This window comes from Schistocerca cancellata, chromosome 7 (assembly GCF_023864275.1).
Source record: "Schistocerca cancellata isolate TAMUIC-IGC-003103 chromosome 7, iqSchCanc2.1, whole genome shotgun sequence".
Classification (NCBI taxonomy): domain Eukaryota; kingdom Metazoa; phylum Arthropoda; class Insecta; order Orthoptera; family Acrididae; genus Schistocerca; species Schistocerca cancellata.
Window position 1 is genome coordinate 100,332,492 of NC_064632.1, and position 9,168 is coordinate 100,341,659.

Below are 9,168 nucleotides of genomic sequence, written 5' to 3' on the forward strand. Positions count from 1 at the left end.
ATAACAAAATATGATACACAATGTTTTCTCTTTATCACATAATATGTCTTTTACTAAGAGACGTTACAGCCCTCAGCCGACAAAATTATGCGGTGTTCTGGGTCTGTGAAGTGGTTATTCTGTCCGAGGTGCGCTTCATAACGCAACGATCAACTCTGAAGTGTATTGTGCTACCCTCAGGAAGTTGAGTAAACGACTTCCGCGTGTTCGTCACCACACGAAAATAAGCGAAATTTTCCTTCACCATGTCAACGCGAGACCTCACGCAAGTCTGTGCACCGTAAAGTAGCTCACAAAACCTCACTTCCACGCTACAGCCCGGATCTCGCACCTTCCGACTTCCATCTGGTCATGTACTTGAAGAGTACCTGCGGACACTATATAACGGGCATGCCAATAAGCGATTTAACAAGCTCCAGAGGGTGGACAGCGGCACTCACAGCGACAGCGAAAACAGTGACACTGAATAGGAACACGAAGAGGAAGACGAGATGTAACAGTAAATAAGCGTAAGGTGCTGGCGAACTAGCTAAGAAAGCGCGGATGAGCATTTAAAGTTAATACTTAGGACTAGGAACACATAGGATTAGCAATACAATTTCTCTACTACTAACCAAACCCTTTTGTTGTGACTGGCGGTCAACAGCTAGAAGAAACCATTCCGCGGTATTCGCTGCTAGTGACAGTCGGTAACGTATTAACAAATCTCTCCTTTATCCTAGCATCCTTTTACATTCTTCTTAGAACAACAAAACTTTATTCAAACTTGAACCTTAAACTATTGTTATTTTAAAAAGTATTTTTCCTTGTGTGTGTGTGTGAATTCCTAAGTGACCAAACTGCTGAGATCGTCGGTCCACAGTCTTACCCACTACTTAAACTAAGTTATGTTAAGAACAACACACACCCATGCCCGAGAGAGGACTCGAACCCCTGGCGGGAGAGGCCGCGCAATCCGTCACATTGCGCCTCTCACCGCGCGGCCATTCTGCGCGGCTATTATTCCTTGTACAATGGTGTGGACAAAATCAAAAGAAAAGAAAACTACAAAAAAGGTGAGAAACGAAAACTGTAAGATGTACGGCCTGTTTTAAATCATCATGTAACAGATCTGTAATTTTGCCACCAAAAAATATATAAATCTGCTTGGCCCCATGAAGGATAGACTCCGTGGTAACCAGTATGTGGCTGATGGGGATGTTATCGATACAGCACGACGCTGGTTCCGACTTCGACCAGTAGAGCGGCACCGTTCACGTGTACAGGCCTTCCCCAATAAGATGGCATAAGGCCGTCACTCTGAACGAAGATTATGTTGAAAAATGGGCTATCATATCCAAAGCGTAGGGTTTCTTTCTTTCCTTTATTGATTTCAATCCCCATCGGGGCGGGCTGGCAGCAGCATATGCGCTGCTCTTCAGCCGAAAGACATAGATCAAACAAGAGAAGACATTTAAATATAACAAAGGAGAGAATATGGTGAACATAGATATAAAAAAGGGGGAACATCATGGAAGGCAATAGACAAACAAAGCGGCGACTGTAAAATGGAGATAAAAACCGTAGAAAAGTAGCGCACACAAAAAAACCACACACTGGGACAATTAAAAGAACACAAGGCACAGTATGACCGGAGCATAAAAGTATAGACACATGGCGTACCACATAACAAACACTGACAGTGAACCTCAAGGCAGCACACAATTAAGATCACACCTCCTGATGCACAGGAGAAACAGCACTAAACACAACACTGACGTGGCACACTGACGATGATCAAAACGGAGGATGTGCCAGGCGCCAGGAGATGAGAGAGACCAGAAGAAGAGAGGGAGGGAGGGGAAGAGAGGGGGGGAGATGGGCGGGGGGCGCGCTGAAGAGGGCCAGGTAAGGAGGGATGTGGGAAGGAAAGAGGCAAGGATGGGGGGCAGGGTCTCAAGGGGGAGGGAAGGAGGAAAATCCGCTCAGGGAGAAGGAGGAGAGAGGGAAAATGGTGCCCTGGGGAGGGGGGGACAAGACCAGGTTATAGTTGGAAGAAAGAGTAGATGTCACGGCGAAGTTCATCATCCGGGACGATGAAATGCGTAGGGTTTTTTTTTTTACTTTATTGTTATTTTAACACCTGAACAACCAGGTAGGCTGGCAGCGGCATGCTACGCCGCTCTTCAGCCATAGTGGTGACAATAACAGTACAAGAACGGAGAATTAAAAGGAATAGAGGGATGGGCAAAAAATAGTGGTCACAGAGTCACAAAAAAAACGGAGCCGTTCACACGTGACGATAACAACACTGAAAACACGTTGACACAGCGCACATAACACTGATGAATCCGATGGCACAAGTGAACGTAGAAGCGGGACGGCGGACACTAAAAACACAGAACGATGTCACACACATGAGACACAGATGGCGATGATCTCCGGCGCGCGAAAGTCCACGTAGCGTGTGCGAGTCCGGGAACCTGCCAAGAGGGGAAGAAGGGTGAGGGCGGATGGAGAGGGTGGAGAGGGGAGAACAGAGATGCCAATGGCTGAGGAGATGGGAGGAGGAGTAGAAGGACAGGGGAGGGGTGGCCGGGGGAGGAGTGGGGAGAAGGGGAGGAGGGATGGAGGGTGCCCAAAGCAACAGATACTGGAAGAGGGAGGGAGGATCAAAGTTGGTAGGAGGGGTAGATGGAGGGGAGGAGGACATCATCAGGGAGGGGGAGCTGGCGGAAGCCACCTTGGGAGAGGGTAAGGAGGGTGGAGAGATGGAGACCGGGTGGGACGTGGGAATACAGGCGCGGCAACGGGCGGGGGTGGGAGAGGATCGGGGAGACGAGCGGGTAGGAGGATCGAGTTTACGGGACGTGTACAGGATCCATATCCTTTCAAGGAAAAGGAGGAGGTGGGGGAAGGGGATGAGATCGTACAGGAGCCGCGTAGGGGAGGGGAAACGGATGCGATAGGCGAGGCAGAGAGCATGGCGTTCAAGGATTTGGAGGGATTTGTAAAAAGTAGGGGGGGGCGGAGATCCAAGCCAGATGGGCATAACAAAGGATAGAGCGGATGAGGGATTTATAGGTGTGGAGAATGGTGGAGGGGTCCAAACCCCACGTACGGCCGGAGAGGAGCTTGAGGAGACTGAGTCGGAAGCTTGCCTTGGCTTGGATTGTCCGGAGGTGGGGAGTCCAGGAGAGGCGACGGTCGAGGGTGACGCCAAGGTACTTAAGGGTGGGAGTGAGGGCGATAGGATGGCCATAGATGGTGATATAGAAATCAAGGAGGCGGAAGGAAGGGGTGGTTTTGCCTACAATGATCGCCTGGGTTTTGGAGGGATTGACCTTGAGCAGCCACTGGTTGCACCAAGCGGTGAACCAGTCAAGATGGGATTGGAGAAGGTGTTGGGAGCGCTGTAGGGTGGGGGCAAGGGCAAGGAAGGCGGTGTCATCAGCAAACTGGAGAAGGTGGACGGGGGCTGACGGCGGCGGCATGTCCGCCGTGTACAAAAGGTACAGAAGGGGGGAGAGGACGGAGCCTTGGGGCACACCGGCGGAGGGGAAAAAGGTGTAGGAATCTGTGTTATGGATGGTGACATAGGAAGGACGGCGGGAGAGAAAGGAGCCGATCAGACGGACGTAGTTAATGGGAAGGGCGAAGGTTTGGAGCTTGAAGAGGAGACCGGAATGCCATAAGCGTAGGGAGTAGCATGGTGTAATTGAACCCTGCATAAGACCAACCTGATTTCAGGAAGAAACTTCTGCATTACTTACTGAACACCCTTTGTACTTTCGTTTTTCTTCTACTTTTAATTCACAGTGTATGTCGTAATTTGTTATTTCTGACACATCAAATTTCCTCCCTCGGCCAGCGTGCCGTCTTGGCGCTCTTTACGAGCTTGAGTTTCTACAGAGTGCTCGGCGGCTGCACTTGCTGCGCTGATGGCGCCACTCCGAGCCGTGTTGGAACTGTGTGACTGCGCTGCAGCACCTGATAGCCTGCAGCGGTTTGTCAGCCGTCGGTACGCACACAGAGAGCTGGGACGGCAGACAAAGTTGGCGGCCAGAGCTGCGACTGGCGGTGGCCAGTGAAGTACGGGGTTTGGGCTGGCAAGCACACGAGCTGGGGTGTTTGGGCACAGCCAATAGTGAGAGCCTCGGCAAGCGGATACGCTGCCGTACTGTTGTTTATGCAGCTGGTTGTTTATTATTTCGTTATATACAACTACAGTTGCTAAGGATGGATAAAATACAAAATCAGTGTCTACAAATTGTTACCGAAAATCTGTTGTCTGAAGAACAAAATGGTTTCAACGGAAAAAGATACTGAACCGAAAATGTTATCACACTTAAACAAATTATAAAAAAAACAAAGAGAGGTCAATAGCGAAACACGCATCACATTTATGAACTTAGAAAAGCTTTCGACCATGTAGATAGGAAAACCTTATGGAACATATTACCCGGGAATGGATATTTTCAGCAAATAATAAAGGAGATAGAAAATCTATACTAAGTTACAAAAATAGGAGTAAATGCTGTATCAGAAGACATACCGATCAATAAAGGGGTTCGACAATGGTGCAGCTTATCACTCACTCTTTCTAAGATATACACCGACGATATGATTAAAACAAGGAAATAGCAATTTGATCTGGATTTGACGTTATCATATAACATATTTCGCCGACGACTTTGCGATTGCACAGGACAGCGACCCTTCGCTACCAAGATCCATGGACTGAACCAGATTGCTAAAGAATATAATATGAAAATACCCTTGCCAAAAACAAAAGTGACGGCTTTTAAAAGGACAAAACCAATGACAAATAAGATCATAATAGGAAACAAAACCGTTGGAAAATTTAGTCATTTCAGTTACCTTGGAAATATTGTAAGCTACCAGAGCGAACTCTACGCTGACAACAAACTGTAGAAATATCAAATGATATGCAGGACATTCAATAGAAGCTTAATGAATAAAGTGATGAAAGACAGAATCAAGTTTTATAAGGTGAGGGCCACCCTCACATTGTTATTTGGAAGAGAATCCTGGACAGCAACTAAAAAGGTCTACTAAAAAGGTCTACTAAAAGGTCTAAGAGGAATTAAGGGTTTTACAAGATTAGATAGACTAAGAAACGGAGACATAAGAGCAGGTCTAGGGATGTGTGCTACGATTTAGAGGATCAGGTTTAATCGACAAATCTACAAATAATGTTACATTCAATACAACGAAAACGAACCTAACGTTTTAAACTTTTAGGTACAAGATATGTAGGAAGACCAAGAAAAAGATGGCTGAATACTTAGAAGACGGAACGAGCATGTGGCCTCGACCTCGATGAAAGAAGAAGAAGATGGAGAAGAAGAAGAACACTGCTGCTGTTTTTGGTTGATTTTCGCGTCTGCCTGTCTACAGTAGCTGCTTACAGCCATGTTAATGATTTTAATTGTTATTGTTCTTGTCCAATAATATATCCGGGAGCAAAGTCCCTTACTTTTTTAAAAATTCTGTTTACTGAATGGAATTATTTTATTTGTATTTTATTGTTTGATCCACACTTGAGGAACTAGACAGGGCTACATGCTTATACCTACCTTCACAAATATTTTATTACTATTCTGTTATCCAGAAGTTTTTATGTTCAGTAAATTAACTGAAAATTAATTTTGCGTATATTGAGCCCCACGTCTGCGCAATCGCCAGCCCGACCCGAATTCACAGAAACCCTGCATTACAAGTGTTGGCTTATTAGACCATGTATTAGACTTCTTCCTCAGTTTCTCTTAGTATTATCAGCGAATATTATCGTTGACATCTTTTCACTCTATATTTTATTTTAATTCCTCTGCTGAACGTTTCTTTTATTTGTGTCTCTGCTTCTTAGATGTACAGAATGAACAAAATTGGCAAAAGTCAGCATCTCTGTCATACACCATTTTCAATCAGAGCACTTCGTTCTTGGTCTTCTCTCTCGATTTTTTGCGTATATTGAGAAATGCTCGTCGTTCCCGATAGCTCGCACTTGTTGGTTTCTGTGAACTTCCAATATTTCGCACCATTTTACATTTTACATTGTCGTTTAACGAGATTTTAATGCTCTCCCCACACATGAAAATTTCGACTAACAGGGGTACTGAAGAAGTGCACCGTTTCAGTCCCAGCAATAACAATGGGTGACGACACGTATTCCGTTTAGTGGAGCGTACTATTCAATGTGATGATCTATGTATTGTATTTGTTGCTAGAAAATACTACAGCAAGTAAGCATCTCTCTTTTGATGATTTCCCAAGAGAAACGTTGGAAATAGTCGGAACAACATTTCGTTTATCCTATTAAGGAATACTAGAAGGAACGTATTATTAACCTCGTAAGCATGGCTAAAATACACTCCTGGAAATTGAAATAAGAACACCGTGAATTCATTGTCCCAGGAAGGGGAAACTTTATTGACACATTCCTGGGGTCAGATACATCACATGATCACACTGACAGAACCACAGGCACATAGACACAGGCAACAGAGCATGCACAATGTCGGCACTAGTACAGTGTATATCCACCTTTCGCAGCAATGCAGGCTGCTATTCTCCCATGGAGACGATCGTAGAGTTGCTGGATGTAGTCCTGTGGAACGGCTTGCCATGCCATTTCCACCTGGCGCCTCAGTTGGACCAGCGTTCGTGCTGGACGTGCAGACCGCGTGAGACGACGCTTCATCCAGTCCCAAACATGCTCAATGGGGGACAGATCCGGAGATCTTGCTGGCCAGGGTAGTTGACTTACACCTTCTAGAGCACGTTGGGTGGCACGGGATACATGCGGACGTGCATTGTCCTGTTGGAACAGCAAGTTCCGTTGCCGGTCTAGGAATGGTAGAACGATGGGTTCGATGACAGTTTGGATGTACCGTGCACTATTCAGTGTCCCCTCGACGATCACCAGTGGTGTACAGCCAGTGTAGGAGATCGCTCCCCACACCGTGATGCCGGGTGTTGGCCCTGTGTGCCTTGGCCGTATGCAGTCCTGATTGTGGCGCTCACCTGCACGGCGCCAAACACGCATACGACCATCATTGGCACCAAGGCAGAAGCGACTCTCATCGCTGAAGACGACACGTCTCCATTCGTCCCTCCATTCACGCCTGTCGCGACACCACTGGAGGCGGGCTGCACGATGTTGGGGCGTGAGCGGAAGACGGCCTAACGGTGTGCGGGACCGTAGCCCAGCTTCATGGAGACGGTTGCGAATGGTCCTCGCCGATACCCCAGGAGCAACAGTGTCCCTAATTTGCTGGGAAGTGGCGGTGCGGTCCCCTACGGCACTGCGTAGGATCCTACGGTCTTGGCGTGCATCCGTGCGTCGCTGCGGTCCGGTCCCAGGTCGACGGGCACGTGCACCTTCCGCCGACCACTGGCGACAACATCGATGTACTGTGGAGACCTCACGCCCCACGTGTTGAGCAATTCGGCGGTACGTCCACCCGGCCTCCCGCATGCCCACTATACGCCCTCGCTCAAAGCCCGTCAACTGCACATGCGGTTCACGTCCACGCTGTCGCGGCATGCTACCAGTGTTAAAGACTGCGATGGAGCTCCGTATGCCACGGCAAACTGGCTGACACTGACGGCGGCGGTGCACAAATGCTGCGCAGCTAGCGCCATTCGACGGCCAACACCGCGGTTCCTGGTGTGTCCGCTGTGCCGTGCGTGTGATCATTTCTTGTACAGCCCTCTCGCAGTGTCCGGAGCAAGTATGGTGGGTCTGACACACCGGTGTCAATGTGTTCTTTTTTCCATTTCCAGGAGTGTACATTTTCAATTGTACAGAAACCAGGCGACACTTATGAGTTGAGGGGTTGAAAGCGAAACAGGGAGTGGCGGCGTTATAAATTATCTCGATGTTCTTCAATCTGTGCACTGAGCAGGCAGTAAAATAAATCAAATAACAATGTGGAGAATTAATTAAGGTTTAGGAAGTAAAACTTTGAGGTTTGCCGATGACATCGTAATTCTGTCAGAGAAAGCGAAGGACGAAATAGCAATTGAATGGAATGGTCAGCTTGTTGAAAGGAGGTTATAACAAGAAGAGGGTATGGAATGTGGTAGATTGAAATCAGGCGATGCTGGGAGAGTTAGATTAGGGAACGAGACACGAAAAGTAATAGGTGATTTCCGCTATTTTGTCGAATTAGAGAGGACGTAATATGTAAACTGTCATTGACAATAAATGTGTTTCCGAAGTAGAGAAACTTGTTAACATCGGTTATGGATTTAAGTGCTAGGAACTTCTTTTCTGAAGGTATTTGTCTGCAGTAGAGCCTTGTATGAAAGTGAAACGTGGATGATAAACACTTCAGACAAGAAGAGAAGAGAATCTTTTCAAATGAGACGGTACAGAAGAAAGCTGGGTAAAGGGTGGGTAAATCGTGTCACTAATTAGGAAGTACTGAGCAGAATTGGATAGAAAAGGGATTTATGGCACAACTTGGCTAAAATAAGGAATCTGTTGATACGACAGATTCTGAGACACCAAGGGATTACGAATCTGGTACTGGAGGGAAGCGTGGGGGAGGGGGGGGAGCATAAAAATTGTAGATGGAAAGAGTAGCGTAGCATGGCCACGTGGCTGGCGAATGGGTTTTCGCGGTACTTTTGCTTTGCGGGCGTGGAGATCTTGAAGCCACGAGTTGTTAAGTTGGTCGCGGCCGAAGATTTCTGGCTGGACTGGCAGCGGCAAATTGCGGGAAGGGATGCTGACGCCACGTTCAACGAGGTCAGCAAGCAACTTGCCAGATCTCGAGGCTTCAACATTACGGCACCTATAGATCACCTGCACGGTTTGGAGGCAATAACACCCCTGCTAGGAATCCTGAAAGTCATGGCTCCTTCGCACCTGAGTGGAGTTAGGTATTGACCTTTCACTAATAATACACTCCTGGAAATGGAAAAAAGAACACAATGACACCGGTGTGTCAGACCCACCATACTTGCTCCGGACACTGCGAGAGGGCTGTACAAGCAATGATCACACGCACGGCACAGCGGACACACCAGGAACCGCGGTGTAGGCCGTCGAATGGCGCTAGCTGCGCAGCATTTGTGCACCGCCGCCGTCAGTGTCAGCCAGTTTGCCGTGGCATACGGAGCTCCATCGCAGTCTTTAACACTGGTAGCATGCCGCGA